Source organism: Eubalaena glacialis, chromosome 15, assembly GCF_028564815.1.
Source record: "Eubalaena glacialis isolate mEubGla1 chromosome 15, mEubGla1.1.hap2.+ XY, whole genome shotgun sequence".
Classification (NCBI taxonomy): domain Eukaryota; kingdom Metazoa; phylum Chordata; class Mammalia; order Artiodactyla; family Balaenidae; genus Eubalaena; species Eubalaena glacialis.
In genome coordinates this window covers 35423369-35441117 of record NC_083730.1, presented here as the reverse complement: position 1 = coordinate 35441117, position 17749 = coordinate 35423369, and positions in this window count along the sequence as shown.

Below are 17749 nucleotides of genomic sequence, written 5' to 3'. Positions count from 1 at the left end.
TGAGGTTAACCAAAAACAGGAGACCTAGTTTGTCCTTTCTTTGAACAATAATGTTTATTTCTGGGTGGAAGTATTTAAGACCTTTTAAGTAATTCTCCACATTCTTTTCCTGCTGCAGCAAATGCAGATGACAGTGTCATGCAATGGTAAATCTACTTTTAGCCTTGTCCCCAATTTATTATCATGTGCAGAACCCTTAGTCAAGCTCCTGTGTTGAACTTAGTACATGATTAAGAAATAACCTTTTATTGTTTGAAGCCAGAGGATTTTTATTTTTAAATTACTGCTTAGCCCATGCCATCCCAGCTTAACACGCACTATTTTGTCAGACTTTGTAATTTTTGACAGCCCGGTAATTGAGTAATGGTATCTCATTGACAGTTTAATTTGCATTTGTCTGATTATTGTGAGTTGGTATTTTTCATATATTAATGTTTATTTGAGTCTCTTCCTCTGTAAATGATATTCGATAACTTTGTTCCTAATTTTCTATTAGCTTCTTTGTATTTTTCTTACTGATTCATAAGATATCTTTATATGTTACAGATAATATCCTTTGTCAGTTATGTGCTTTCAATTTGTTTTATTTTTTCATTTTATGATGTATTTTGAACTTTAGAGAGTCTTAACTTTGAAACTGATGAATCAATCAATCTTCACCTTTATGGGTACTGTATTTTGTGTCTTGTGTAGCCTTTCCCTATCCCAAGATTATGAAAATATTCTGCCCCTTTCTCTTCTGAAGTTATTGAAGTTCTGTCTTTTAGGTTGAAATCTTAAGGAATCCATAACTGAATTTTATATATCATGGGAAATAAATATGTAAATTTATTTTATTCCACAAGAATAACCAACTCTCCCAGCAGCACTTTTATATAGTCTATCCTTTCTCCATAGATCTGCATTACCACCTCTGTCATAAAGCCCATCCACGTCTATACTTTACATCAGTCTGCTTATGGACTATCCATATTTTTCCAGTGATCTACTTGTCTATCCATCAATTCCATACTGCCTTATTTATTATAGCTCTATAATAAGTCTTGATGTCTAATAAGATGTCTCCCATCCTCAATTTGTTTCTTCAAAATGTTTTGACAATGCTTTATTACTTAATTTGACAAATACCTAAATTAGTTTGCCCAATTCCAAAGTAAAACCTGTGGGAAATTACACTGAATTTATAGATCAACTTGGGGGAGTACTGACCCAGGATCCAGGAACATAAACTCTAACTCCATTTATTTAGGCCTATTTTAGTATCTCTCAATCATGTTTCATAATATTTTCCACAGAGGACTTGTAAACCATTTGGTAGATCTGTTTCCAGGTACTTCATATTTTTGATGATATTGTAAACAGCAGCTTTTAGATTTTTTAAATTTTTCTATTTGTTTTTGACATATAGTCTTGCATTTTATTTTCTTGTGGAATAATTTTCTGTCCAGTAATCTTGTTAAACTCTGTTACTGATGCTAATATTTTTCCTATGATTTATTTTTGATCTTTGAAAAAACAATAACAAACACATCATTACCAATTATTGTTTTCTGTCCTTTACAAATTTTATACCTTTTATTATTTTTTAAAATGCATTATTATGCTGACAAATAAAAATGATGATAAAAGGCATACAGAATTTCCCTGAAAAAAATGCTTTAAATGCAGCAATATTAATTATTGTATTTATTTTAAGATTTTTTCCTGTTTTTTCTTTACCTTTAAATTTTTCTAAAGATACTTATACCAGGGTAAAGAAATTTTCTTCTTTTTGTAGTTGGCCAACAATTTTTTCATCATGAATATATATTGAATTTTATTAAATGTTTCTGCAATATTTATTGAAAAATTCCTATAATTATTTTTCTTTGATTGTGTATGCAGTGATTTATGTTAATTTCTAATGTTAAATCAATCATTAATTATAATGATAATCCAACATGGTCATAATTTTTATCCTTTTATAAGTTGTTATATTCAGTTTACTAATATTTTGCCTTAGTTAATTTTATATATGTTCATGAGTCATATTGGGCTATAATTTTTCATTCATGTAATCTCCTTGCCAGGTTTGGTATCAAGCTAGTTCTCAATAGGGACTGTTTTTACACCCCTGGGAACATTTGGCAATATCTAAAGAAAGTTTTAGTTGTCACAGTTCGTGGGGAGATGCTATCTAATTGGTAGAAGTCAGGGATGCTGCTAAATATCCTTTAATGCACAGGACAGCATGCCACAACAAAGAATTATCTGACCAGAAATGTTAATGATACTGAGGTTGAGGAACTCTGCTCTAGCCTCATAAAATTGTATAATATATCTAAAATTGGAATTATTTGTTTTCTTAATGTATAGTATAATTCATCAGTGAAGATATCTGGGCACAGGGTTTTCTCTGTGGGGATATTTTGACCTTATGTTGCTTTAGTGGTTTTAGAATTATTCAGTTTTCTAATTCTTTTTTTTGGGGGGTGTGGTTAGTAAATCATGTTTTCCTGATAATTAATTTATTTTATCCAATATATAAAATGTACTGGCTAGAGTTGTTCATAATATACCTTATAAATGTTGTCATGTTTATGTGAACTAATCAAAATATATATATTTGTAGTTTCTTAAGTGATAAGAAAAGGAGGAGCATCTCTTGTTCTAATATTTGGTCTTTGACCCTGTCCCTAACATGGGGCTCCTAAAATTCTTGTAAATTCCTAAGTGATAGGAGCACTAGGAGAATATTTTATTCTAATAAGGAGACTCTGGGTGGGCTCCTGGATGACTCCTGGTGGAGGCTGGTCACCAAAAAGACCAAGTCATGATCAGAAGCTTAGAATTTTCAACTCCACCCAACTCTTCTCCAGAGAGGGAAGAAGGACTAGAAATGGAGTTAATAATTGATCCTGCTGGGAGATCAAGATGGCTGAGTAGGAGGATACAGACCTTACCTCCCCACATGAACACATCAAAAATACATCTCCTTGTGGAACAATCCTCACTGAAATCTTCCTGGAGACTGACAGAAAGACTTACACAACTAAAGCTGTAAGGAAGAGACACACAGAATCAGGTAGGAAAAGAAGAGAAGCAGTCAGGTTAAACTTGTGCCTCTGTGAAGGGGCACAGAAGAGAGGGGTATTACACAGGTTTGGAGATCCTCCCTGGGGAGTGAAGAGTTCAAGTCACATATCAGATGCCCCAGTCCCCTTAGGGGAATGAGTCCTCTTAGCTGGTTTGAAAACAAGTGGGACTAATAAGAGGGCTGTAAGAAATCTAGATTCCACTCATGAAGAGAGCATAAACACTTGCTTATTCCTGAAAAACAGGTAGAGGAAGCAGATTGAAACTGCCGGGGATTCTGGCTGGTTTCCTGTGACCACCCTGGATTGCACCACAACCTGAGCCCAGAGCCCACTCAGACCAGCTGCCTCCATGATGCAGCTCCACATAGGGGTAAGGGCTACTGTGGCCTAGGAGAATGCATGGTTGTGAGAGATGGAGCTGACTCAGACATGGTATAACATCTTAACAGGGCAAGGACAATCATTGCAAGAGCTTACAGAAGCAGCACAAGGGGTATGATCTGGAACTCTGACTGGGATCAGGATTGCCTCAGTCCACACCAAACATCATGCTGAGCAGTCACTCCAGTCCCTCTTGCTCCAGCAATGTTCCCCTCTGGGGTGAGGATGCTGGTGCTGGAGGGAGGAGAGAATGTACTTAGAGGGAATGGAACCAGCTCAGACCTGACCCTCAGGTTTTCTGCTCCAGAAACTTGGGGCACAACCCCACCCCCAATAGAGTGATGTTGTTCATTGAGCAAAGAAACCCTGGCTCACACTGGCTCTCTGGCTCTACCTTCTCCATCACCATCCCCACGTCCTATTAAGGTAATAGATGCCAGTATGCCCTGGGGGAAGACATGACTTGTACTCCCATCAGATCCAGCTCTCCCACCAAAGCCACTGGGCATATGCAGACTCTATAGGAACACTCCTACACGAAGACACCCCTTCAGGAATGAAATAGGTGACTTTTTCACCTAATTTCATAGAGACAGAAAGTTAAGCAAAATGAGAAGACAAAGGAATTTGTTTCAACTGAAAGAACAAGAAAAAAAAACCCTGAAAAAAGAACTAATGAAAGAGAAATAGCAATTTACCAGATAAAGAACTCAAAATATAGAGAGAATTCTGAAGGAAGCAAGAGAAAAACAAAAAGAGACATATAAAAGAGAATCCCCATAAGGTTATCAGCTGATTATTCTGCAGAAATTTTGCAGGCCAGAAAAGAATGGAATGTTGTAATTAAAGTGCTGAAAAGGGAAAACCCTGCAACATAGGATACCCTACCCAGCAAGATTATGATTTAGGATTGAAGGAGAGATAAAGAACTTCTCAGACAAGCAAAAACTAAAAGAGTTCATCAATACTAAGCCTACCCTAAAACAAATGTTTAAAGATCTAGTCTAAGGGGAAAAGAAAAAGCTAAGATAAGAAGAATCTATAGGAAAGGAAATATCTCCCTAATAGAGACAAATATATAGTAAAGGCTGAGGATTAACTATTTAAATAAACTAGTATGAAGATTAAAAGACAAAAACATGTAAAATCAACCATAAATACAATAAACACTGAAGGGTTAAACATGAAGATGTAAAATATAACATCAAAAGAAGGGGGAATTAAAAAAGTATATCTGTTAGAATGTATTTGAACTTAAATGACTACCAGTTTAAAACAAGTAGATATAGTTATAAGTCAAAATATATGAACCCCATATTAACCATAAATTAAAAACCTGCAGTAGAGGAACAAAAACTAGAGAGAAAGGCACACAAGCATAGCACTAAAGAAAATCATCGAACTACGAGGGAAGGAATTAAAAGAAGAAGAAAGGAAGAGGTAAGACCTACAAAAGTACTAAAAAAACAAGAAACAAAATGTCAATAAGAATATACTTATCTATAATCACTTTAAATGTCAATGTACTAAATGCTCCAATCAAAAGACATTGGATGCCTAATTGGATAAAAAAAAAACATGACCCATCTGTATGCTGCTTACAAGAGACTCATCAGAGCTAAAGACACACAGAGACTGAAAGTGAGGGGATGGAAAAAGCTATTTCATGCAAATGGAAATGACAAGAAGGCAGGGGTAGCAATACTCATATCAGACAAAATAGACTTTAAAACAAAGTCTATTACAAAAGACAAAGAAGGGCATTATATAATGATAAATGGATCAATACATATATGCACAAAATACAGGAGTACCTAAAAGTATATAGCAAATGTTAACAGACATAAAGGAAGAAATTGACAATAATAGTAGGGGACTTTAACAACCCATTTACATCAATGGACAGATCATCCAGACAGAAAACCAATAAGGAAGCAGCAGTCAAATGAAACTTTAGACCAGTTGGACTTTGTAACTATATACAGGACATTCCATCCAAAAAGAGAAGAATACACGTTCTTTTCAAGCACATAAGGAGCATTCTCCAGGATGGATCAAACGCTAGGTCACAAAACAAGTCTCAATAAACTTAAGAGAATAGAAATTATATCAAGTAGTTTTCCAACCACATGGGCATGAAACTAGAAATCAACTACAGGAAGAAAAATGGGAAAAACACAAACATATGGAGACTAAACAACATGCTACTAAAAAAAAAAAAAAATAGGTCAATGAAGAAATCAAAGAGAAAATCACAAAATACTTCAAGACAAATGGAAATAAAACATAACTTTCCAAATATATGGGATGCAGCAGAAGCAGTTCTAAGAGGGAATTGTATAGCAATACAGGACTACTTCAAGAAGGAAGAAAAAACTCAAATGATCTAACTTATCATCTAAAGGAATTAGAAAAAGAAGAACAAATTCCAAAGTCAATACAAGGAAGGAAATAATAAAGATCAGAGAGTATCAATAGATAAGTGGATAAAGAAGATGTGGCATATGTATGTACAATGGAATATGTATATAGATATGTCAGAATTGAGTTGAATTCTTGAATTCTTGACTTCCCTGGTGGCACAGTGGTTAGCAATCCGCCTGCCAATGAAAGGGACACTGATTCCATCCCTGGTCAGGGAAGATCCCGTGTGCCACGGAGCAACTAAGCCCGTGCACCACAACTACTGAACCTGCACTCCACAGCCCACGAGCCACAACTCCTGAAGCCTGGGTGCCCAGAGCCCATGCTCTGCAACAAGAGAAGTCACCTCAATGAGAAGCCTGCACACCGCAATGAAGAGTAGCCCCCACTCACCGCAACTAGAGAAAGCCCGCAAACAGCAACAAAGGCCCAACACAGCCAATAAATAAATAAATTAAATAAATAAATAATTTTAAAAACCAAACAAACCAACCTGCAAACGGATCCCTGGAATCAGACCTTCTTTAAAAAAAAAAAGGGGTGGGGAACTTACACATATTTGGTGACCAGAAGTTTTCTCTTTGAAGGTAAGATTCATACAGGAAAGAAAGACATAAGGAAGAATTGGTTTTTTGGGTTTTTTTTACATTTATTTTTGGAAGAATTGTTTGTTTTGTTTTTCCCTGCATAGAAAAGTAGAAAACTGAGTTCCTTCTTAGCAGTTTACAACATCTGTTGTAATGTCCCATTTTTTATTTCCCAAATTCTCTTACGTGTGTCTTTTATGTTTTTTTGTTTGTTTCTTTCTTTCTTTTGGCCAATCACACTGAAGTTTTTCTGTTTTATTCATTTTTTTTAAAGAACCAGCTTTGAGTTTGTTGATACTTCCTGTTACATATTTATTTTCCATTTTGTTAATTTTTGCACTTACCTTTACTTATTTCTTTTCTACTACTCTTTTTAGGCTTATTTTGCTGTATTTGATTAAGTTCTTAAGATAGACAGTTGGTTCATTAGAGTCAGATTTTTATATTTCCTAATATAAGCATTTTAAGGCTATAGATTTCCCTATAGATTTTTTTGATAGTTGCATACTACTTATATTTATAAATGTTCAGTGTGAACTTAGAAATTATTGCATGTAATATTCTATAGCAGTAGGTCTGGTATAGTAATCATACTGTGAAAATCTATATTGTTAATTCTTATTGTACTGATTACTGAGGGATGTGTTATAATCTCCTATTATGATTGTGAATTGTCTTTTTCTTTTTGAAGATATGTCACTTTTATCTACACATGTTGAGACTGCATTATTAGTTACTTATTAAGCTTAAAATTATGTGTTATTGATGAATTTAGTCTTTTACTATTATGAAGTACTTATATCTAGTGAAGCTTTTTGCTTAAAGGTATATTTAAGGAGATGGGACAAGATGATGGAGTTGGAAGAATCTGGGTTTGCCTCTTCTCATGGACACACCAAAATTACAACTACGTATAGAGAAATTATCTCTGAGAATGACCTAAAAACTAGCAGAAAAAATTTTTCACAACAAAAGATAAAAAGGAAAAGCCACATTGAGGTGGGTGGGTGAGGAGGAGACATAGTCTGGCTGGGACCCACACCCTCAGTGCTGCAACCCACAGGCAGGAGGGATATCATAGTCTCAGAAGTCCCCCCTGAGGAGTGTGGGCCCTGAACCCCATATCGGACTCCCCAGCCCAGGGGACCTACTTTGGGAAAACGAGGCCCCACAATATTTGGTTTTGGAAATCAGCAGGGCTTATGTCTAGGAGAACCAGAGGGTTTCAGGAAACTGTGAATCTTCTCTTAAAGGGTGCATACAGAACTCACTTGTTCCAAGTCCCAGCACAGAGACAGCAGTTCGAACAATGTCTAGGTCATATGTGAAGGAAATTCATTAACTAATTTTAGAGCATGAGGGCATGCACCTGATGGGCAGGGATTTGGTAGAACTATCTCTGGGTACAGAGGAGCTGTATATACTGGACATTCCACCCCAAAACAACAGAATACACATTCTTTTCAATTAAGCAGGACACATTCTCCAGGATAGATTACACGGTAAGCCACAGAACAAAACTCAATACATTTAGGAGCACTGAAATCCTATTGAGCATCTCTTCTGACCACAACAATATGAACCTAGAAATCAACTACAAGAAAAAAAAAAAAAAAAACACAACACATAGAGTCAAAACAACATGTTACTAAACATCCAATGTGTCATTGAAGAAATCGAAAAATACCTGGAGACAAATAGAAATGAAAACACAATGTTCCCAAATGTATGGGACACAGAAAAGGCAGTTCTAAGAGGGAAGTTTATAGAAATACAGGCCTACCTCAGAAAGAAGGAAAAACCTCAAATAAACCTTACACCTAAAGGAACTAGAAAAAGAAGAACAAAGCCCAAAATTACTAGAAGGAAGGAAATATTGAAGTTCAAAGTGGAAAGAAGTGAAATAGAGACTAAAATAACAATGGAAAAGATCAATGAAACTAAGAGCTGGTTCTCTGAAAAGATAAACAAGATTGATAAAACTTTAGTCAGACTCATTGAGAGAAAAAGAGAGAGGACCCAAATAAAATCAGAAATGAATGGAAAGAAGTTACAACCAACACTACAGAAATATAAAGGATCATAAGAGATTTCTATGAAAAATTATATGTCAAAAACTGGACAACCTATAAGAAGTAGATAAATTCCTAGAAATATACAATCTTCCAAGACTGATAAGGAAGAAACAGAAAATCTGACCAGGCAGATTACTGGAAATTAAATTGAATCAGTAATCAAAAAATTCACAACCAACAAAAGTCTAGAACCAGATAGTTTCACAGGTGAATTCTTCCAAACATTTAAAGAAGACCTAATAGCTATACTTCTCAAACTATTCCAAAAAATTAAAGAGGAAGGAATGCTTCCAAACTCACTCTGTGAAGCCAGCATTACTCTGATACCAAAACCAAAGATATTGCAAAAAAAAAAAAAAAAAAGGAAAAGAAAAAAAATTACAGACCACTATCCTGATGAACATGGATGCAAAAATCCTCAACAAAATATTAACAATCTGGTTTCAACAGTACATTAAAATGTTTCTACACCATGATCAGGTAGTGTGAAAAATTTTGTGTGAGGTAAAATTGGAAAGGTAGTTTAATTAACTTCAACCTCAATCTTTGAAAGTTTCCAAATTTTTTGTTCTTTTTAAATTAGAGGGGGCTTATTTAGAAATATTAATTACCTTTGATATATAAATAAATTAAATCATTGACAGTCTGAAAGCAGGGAAATTTATTGTGAAACAGATATTAAAATCTGGGCTTAAGGTGGTTAAGAACAGGATCAAGGCACTTGTAATAAAAGTGGAAGTAAAGGAATGGATTCAGGACATACTGTGATGGAGGACATGTCTTGAGTCCTGATTAGATGTGAAAAGGATAAAGATAAAAAGTAGCTAAATTAAACTCTGGGATTTTTCAAGATAGTAACTAGGAGCATGTTGTTTCACAACTAGAGAACAGAAACTTGGAAATATTTTGAGGGTGGATATAGATAAGAGATAGAGATAGGTAGAACTGGAGATGCGGGGAGAGAAAGAGGTTGTTTGAGTATGTATTGGGGAAGTAGCATGTTGAAGAGGTATTGGTTGATGTTATGGGTCAATAGTTGACAAAATTGTCTGCCTATCAGAATAATCTGCATTGCTCTTTAATTAATAAACCATGGACCACACCTCTAGAGAGTCTAACTCAATAGGTCTATATATGTTTAAAATATACACATAATAAATCAACCTAACAAACAAAAGCTTCCCAAGGGATTCTGAGGGGCAGGGTCCTTGCTAAGTTATATGACATTTTTGTGGAATTAAGGAAAGGCAAACCCCCCATTCCTTCCCAGGGCAGACTCAACTTTCTGCCAAGGTGCAGGACTAGGTGAATACAGTATTGACCGGATTTCAAGCCCCACTCACTTCCTCCTTGACTAGGTATTTTTGTACAGTACATTTACTATACAACTAAGGGCATCAGCCCTGCTCATGGGCAACTTAGAGTTGGATCTGTTTACATAAGATCACAGAATATTAAGAGGTCTCAAATATAAATATCTCCTGTGTATTCCAAAATATCAGTCAGAGCCCTGGGATTAAATTCACACTAGCAGAGGAAAGTTTTAAATGCCTTTTTCCATGTCACTGTGTACATTTCTCCTAATCTATCTTTGTCTTTTCTTATAGACTATCTCCTCTCACACAGTACTCTGACCACTCCAATTGCTAGTCTATAGCTCACGGTATCCTCAGATACCACCTGGGAATGATATCTCACTCCTGTCAGCCATTTATCTTGGGATTAACCTCTCTCAAGAGATGAAGAGGAATTCATTGGTCTTATTTAAATGGACTTGCAAAGTTAGCTTATCATATTTTGTTTAATTTGTAGGACATTATCAATGGATTGCTTTGTCAAGTGCATGCAAGCTCAGTAGGAATTACGCTCTAAGTGATTTACTAACACTCAGTGCCAGTGACAACAGTGATACACTGCTGTGCCTGAGGGTGATAAAAATGGCCTGTGCACCAACCAGAGAGTTATGCTGCTAAATCATGGAACATCTTTAGGTAAATATCAGAAAAAGAATTACCTTACATTTGCAAGTAAATGATAATGCTTACATTTGTTTCTAATAAAGACTACCTTCTCTGTGAGAGAATATGGATCATATGGACACCTGTGTCATGTCATGAGGTTTGTTTGAGTTTTTCTACGTCTACCCACATTTTCTTCTATTAAGGCCTAAATTCTACCTTAATTATTAATTCCTGGATCATAAACAATCCCTAGATAATTTTGCATGTGAGAAAACTAAGGTTCAGAGAAGTGAAGTTGCCAAGGGCCACATAGGTCTTTGTCCACAAAACTAAGGCAGAATTCCTGAATTCTTGTTTTATGTGTTTTTATTATGACATGTTGTATTTGGCTTAACCATTGCTCTTGCCAGTATTCTATTTCACAATTAAATAATTTCAGGAGAGACTGCATAGTAAGTTCTTAACACTTTAGTATGAATGAATTATAGCTGCAAGGTAGTAGAAACCAGGGTAAGATATTATTGGATCTTAAGAAGTGAAGAGAAATAGAAAGTGATAAAGGAAAAGGAAGGTTGAGGAAAGAGAGGTTAAAAGAAAAGCCTTGGAGTGACAGAGGGAATTTTTGGCTGACCTAACTTTCAATTTTGCCTTGTACCTGTATGGTTATGTAAAATATAAAGCATTGTTCATTTAACTGATCGTTTCCCAAGACCAGTGTATTATCACTGTGTTTATTATCTGTGAAGTTCTATGTTACCAGTTCATTTTATTCCTATCCCTTTTATTGTGAAGAAGACAAACAATTGTGCTGTCGTCGAAGTAGGCAGTGCCATCTGCAAAAGTGTTCTGTTCCCATGAGTAGGGTATTGGTGCTCTTTTTAAAAGACTTTAAAATCAGAAGAGACTGCTACTCATCACAAAGAGAAATTCTTTAGTTCTTTATTCCCCACTATACTTTCTAACTTGCCACTGTAATCTTCATATAGCTGAAGGAAGTCAGGCATGAAATGGTGTTCTATTTAGTTTAACGGTTAACAGACTGTTCCAACAGCTGCATTCAGTGCATCACCCAATGCTGAAAGACCTGATAATTTTTAATAAGGAGAGAAAATATTTGGTGTATAACACTGTATGGCAGAAATATACTTGACCCTCTTTTTCTCTTCATTGTCACAAAATATATTGGACAGGGGCGCTTCATAATAGTGCTTTTCTAGCTTTTGCTTACACAAAGCAAGGAGCTTATGGACCTATGGAGTTCAAAAGAGAGTTAAAATTACAAAATTTCCTATAGATTTTGAAAGATCTTAGCAGTTCTCTAGTCCAAATCATTTTATTTGTCAGTTAAATAAATCAAAACCAGGAAAGTTGAGTGGCTCCAATAAGTCAGTTAATGCATAGCTTCTTTTTTCTCTCCTTCCTTTTTTCCTCCTTTCCACCTTTTTTCCTTTATTTTTTCCTTCCTCCTTCCCTCCTTCTTCCCTTCCTTTCTTCTTTTCTTCTTCCCTTCTTATCCTTCTTCCTTCTTTCCCTATTCCCTTCCTGTGTATCTTCTTAGTGTCACAAGAAGATTATTTTTGATATCTCTCTCTTTCAATCCCATACTTGTAAAAGGAATTTTTATTCAATATAAAAGGCTGCTCCTCCCCACACTCACACAGTCTGTATTTTCTTGATAGGCAAAATATCCTTCTTTTGGAAAAAAAAGAAAATTAATATGTAATACTTGCTCTCCTCTCTTTCTTATTATTATGTTTCCTAGTCCCAATAATCCTTACCTTCAAAGCCCTCAGTGTAACATAGTTCAATTTCAATATTCATTAATTAACTAGATGAAGAAATAGTTTTATCTAAAAGTAATTAAACCTTTATCTTTCATCTCATAGGATTAAGGATTAAAGACTCTAAAAAAGGTCATAGTTATTATTGAGCATTTTGACTAAAATATGAAATACCTTACAAATATGGATAACTACACTCATTTTTCAGAGTTGTCTCACATTACATGTGAGCCATATACCTTCTGTACTAACATAGAGAATATATCATTATTTAAATTTTATAGATGGTAAAATGAATTTCTGAGGTTTTACATGACTTGGTCAAGGTCACATGGTTTATCAGTATTAGAGTCATGACTAAATACCAGATTTTCTAACACCCAGCTCTATGTTTTTCCCACTATCCAAACCATTTCCACTCATGATAGAAATTACTGTCTGGGTGTAAGGAGATGAACCAGAAAAACTGGACTGAGGAAGAATTGTGGGGAGAGTGAGACTTGGGAAAGCATAGCAGAGGAGAGCAGAGGAAGGTAGAATTTGCACATTTTCCAGCAGGCTCATGTGGGATACTAGTGGGGTGCCAAAGTGGTGGAGAAACACCTGGTTCATGAAAAATAGACTCCTCATCCTTAGGAAACTGAAGGCTGGATCAGACTGGAAAGTTGAGTTCCAGGGTTGAGGTAAGCACCAAGGACAGCTCCAAAACACGCTAAGAATTGAGGCAAAGGTCACACAGAATACAGCGAAACTGATCTGATAGGAAAAAATAGTAACTGGAACAAATAAGATTATATAGTACTACCGAAAATTTTCTGCTTTTTGATCTTAAAGAAATAGTCTATCCACACAAACTTCTTTTCTTTTTTAATGTTAAATTTACTCTCTTCTTTTGTGTAACCTGAATGCGTCATCAATGTGCTTTCAAGAGTGATTAAGGTCAGTCCCATGATAGCCTTGCAATATCCATTATCAGATACTTCTCATTCTAGGGCTCTGTGTCAGAAACTGTATGTGGAGCAAGATACCCTAGCTTGGGACTTAATAAATATATAGTTGATTTTGCTTTGGTATCTTATTGGCAAATATTTTGTGAATGTAAAATTTACTCCAAGAACAATGGCATGTCATGTTTCTATTTAAGATGTTAATGACAGTTCACTTTACTTGGAGGAGCCATTTAACAAGATGGTCTAAAAGATATGTCCTGAGCTGCTTCTATAAGTTTATGTAAATTTATTGAACATAAAATAATTTATTTTTCCAAAAGATGCTATCCCCTGTAAAGTAATTATCATGGGAGATAGTAAACAAATCCAAACAATATTCCTATTTTTTGAACTCTTTTGTATACTTTTAAAAATTTACCATAGTGCTTTATAAGAGTTTGAATTAGAGTAAATGCCCCCCAAAATGTTTGTTTATAAGTATCATGTATACCATGGAGTTATAACTAAGAAATAGAAAATAGAAATAATCCTCCCAAGGAACTATGGAGACTTTGATTCTTGTTCATCTCCTTTGATGTAAGTCAGGGACGTAGTTTCTGATCCAAGGTTTTTCATTAATTAACTGTGTAGCTTTAGGCAAATGTAGCTTTAGGCAAACTTAACCACTCAGTTTCTTCATCCAAAAGATTGGATTACATGACTTTTCAGTTTCCTGCCAGCTATATCAGTTTGTATTTCTATTATCTACATGGTGACAAATCCAGCATCAGGTTCTCTTAGGGAAGGTGTGATCTTTAAAAGGTAAATTATGAGTAATAAGGGACATTTGCAAACTTCAATTCCAGTGAACAGAATGAAGTTCTTAGACACAAATAATTGTCTAATTGTACATATTTATATTCTCTTGGGACTTCAGGAAAGAGCATTGCCAAGCCAAATGCCACAAGCCTTGCATGAGACAAGTGGTCAAGAAAAAAGTCAGAGGGCAGAGAAAAGCAAAATGAATGAGAATGAGAGAGTGATTAAAGAGTTACAAATATTCAGAAGAACTAGTCAAACAAATGACACAGACATATCTTTAAACAATTATGGGTAGATTCAAATCAATATAACATAAAAATCAACATAATGAGGATAACAACTTCTGTGAAAGTTTGCACATTTTTTGACTAAGAAGTAATTGAGAATGGACACCTGAGAATGGAATACAACAGATATCAGCAGAGGTCACCATACCCAATGAGAATGAAAAAGAATCAGCCGAATTACCCCCACATTTTATGGGATGTCACATGTTCTTTCTAAGACTTTGGTAAAATCCCAGGGTCTTGCAGCTTCCTAATCATTTCTGGTCTCAAGTCTTCCCTCCATCCAGGCTTGGACCTCATTATAGCTTCCCTCCCATGGTAAATCTCTGTCCTATGCTCTATGTTGACCCAATATTGAACTCAGTATCTTGATGTGATTGTCTACCAAAGCCACTCTATGAAATGTCTGTGAATGTGCAAAATATCTGGGATAATGTTGGGTGTTTACAACAACAACAAAAAAAACATCTTGTAATTGAATCTTGAACATCCTGTTGTGATGCTTTTGGGCCACCCTATCATTTGGAATTCTTTTCTGGTCTCCTTAAATATAAATTGGGCACTTTCACTTAGGCAAGACCTTTCCTATTCAATTCCCCGTCCTCTAACTAGGTCCACTGAGGGTGTGCTCTGCAGATTGTACCCTTCATGAGGTCTGTGGTCGGGTTTCCCAATATCAAAAAAAGCCTAGTGCTATGTTTAGAGAAGTTGATCAATAACAGTATTAGCTGAGTAAACAAAATAATATCCCAGACTGTTGAGTCTGGGTAATGTTTTTGACTTTAGCTCTTGCAATCTCTACAACTGCACATTGTTGTTAGACCATGAAGCTATCACAATACTTATTGTTTGAATGTTTCCCCTCCAATCACACATACCTTCTATCCAGAGATGTCTTTAAGCATGGAGACTTCAACACTGATATGAAACTAAACACAAAGCATATGGCTGGTAAACATTACCTATCGCAGAGAACAAGGAAGTGATTTAAAATCTTAAGTTTCTGTCAAATAAATCTTAGGCAAAGTGCTAAAGTACTTTTGCATCCTTTGAAGGAAGACTATATATCAGGAATGGCACTGACAGCAGAAATAAATACATGAAACTATCTACCATTATCACTAAATAATTGTTTATTCTTTAAAATGGGCTTGCAATGTTGTATTATTTCTTAAAACATCATCTCATAATCTCAAAATCTAAACTTGCAAATTTCTAGGAGTTGTCAAACTGCTGTGCTGATTAAATGAGAAATCTGAGCATTTGCATGCAAAAAAATTCCCAAGGCCATACTCAACTAGAAGGAAGAATTAGAATAATAATATGACCAAGGACTGTGGTTGAAAATTATCACTAAGAAAGTGGATATGTTGAGGCTAGGAAAGGGAAAAGGATAAAAAACCATGCAGGAAAGGATATGCATGTAGGAGAATGAAAGGTTTAAGTGCTGTGCTACCAGTGCAGAGTCACAAGTTTGGGGGGAGGGTGATGATGAAAACAAGCTGGCAGGAATCAGAGAGAGTAGAGGGTGAAACAAGGATGGAAGAAGGGAAAGGTGGAGGAGGGAGGGAGGATGCTGGAGGGTGGATATGATTCTGAATGAGAATATAATTACCATGTAAGTGTTCACAGCACCCCCTTTCTCAAAATGAATCTGGGGTCTCTAACTGCTTAAGTTCCCCTTCTTCTCATGCTATTCCCCCCAAATGTTGCCAACATGTCTTCCTTGCCCCACTTATCTTTCTAAGGAGAGTTCTTTGTACAAGACTGAATCTTTTGACTTCAGAGATGAATTTTTAGAAGAAAATGATGAGTTTGATGTAAGAAGCTTGAGGGAAAGGTGAGATTCAAGGAAAGGCTTGACCTGTATAGTTTTTTTTTAGTTCTTCTAAAAAGAGCTAAAAAGAAGGAGAAGGAAATTTAGCAAGCTGCACGGGAAAGAAGGCTTTAATTTAGTTTCGGGCTTTGTTTTCTTTAGCATTTCATTGTGTTTTCCAGAAGGTTTAAAGAGATAGTTGTTGAATCATGAGTTGCAGAATGTAAGGAGGGAAGACTTAAGAGTCCACAGTATTTTAGTAAGTGCTGCCCATGGATTATTATTTAAAACATCATTTTGCTGCTTAGGAAATAAGAAGCCAAAATGTTCAGTTATTTTGAAATGCCTTTATTTGTTGGATTTTGTTTCTTGGTTCAAGAAGAGGTGTAACCCATAGATCTCAGATCTATCCAAATTGCATTTGGAGTAGAGTGTCAGATCTTGGTGCATGCCACTTAGTTTGTTCAGTTGGAAAGACCAAAAGAGGGGTAAATGACACTGGAGGGCTTCTTTAGTTGGACCATGAAGTGAATAGAAAACGAACAATAGCTTTAGGATACCATAATCTTACCTGTGAAAGCCATGAGCCTTAAGTAAAAACAGGACTTAGAATAGAACAGCTGGACTGCTTGTCTTCTTACACACTTGGAATAGCTTTAGTATTTTTTAACCCTGTTGTTGATGCCTGTGGTCTTAACATTGCAAGGAACACTAATAATAAGAAACGTGAGTGGCATACCTGTGCTGTTTCTCATGAGCTGGGATCAGGTTTTCACTTGACAGAGAGAAAGAACAGATTTAAAATGATTAATATTGACTAGGGATAAGGTTTTGTATTCTAGCAAATGCTCTTTAAAAGTGTCTACTTATACACCAAGGATTGTGCATTTCCTATAGAGAAGGTATGTATTTCAAAATTATAATCATCCTTATATATTTGCTAAGTTTTCCACAATATCAAGTTATATATTAATACCAAACAGTCTCCAAAATTACTAGCCAAATATGAGAAAGTCAAAATCATAAGGCTTAAGCTACCCTAAATGATAAAAGAAAATCACCGTTTTGCAGGTTTAACTGGAAATTGAGAAAATTCTAACAGGAAAACTAGCAATCTTTAAGGAGCAATTGCCCCCAAAGAGTGCTCAATTTATGTCATGACGATTGCTGTATCATCTAATGGACATTACATTTGCCATTTAATTTTTTTTAACATCTTTATTGGAGTATAATTGCTTTACAATGGTGTGTTAGTGTCTGCTGTATAATAAAGTGAATCAGCTATACATATACATATATCCCCATATGTCCTCCCTCTTGCATCTCCATCACCCTCTCTATCCCACCCCTCTAGGTGGACAAAAAGCACCCAGCTGATCTCCCTGTGTTATGCGGCTGCTTCCCACTAGCTATGTATTTTACATTTGGTAGTGTATATATGACCAAGCCACTCTCTCACTTTGTCCTAATTTACCCTTCTCCTCCCTGTGTCCTCAACTCCATTCTCTACGTCTGCGTCTTTATTCCTGTCCTGCCCCTAGGTTCTTCAGAACCACTTTTTTTTTTTTTTTTTAGATTCCATATATATGTGTTAGCATACAGTATTTGT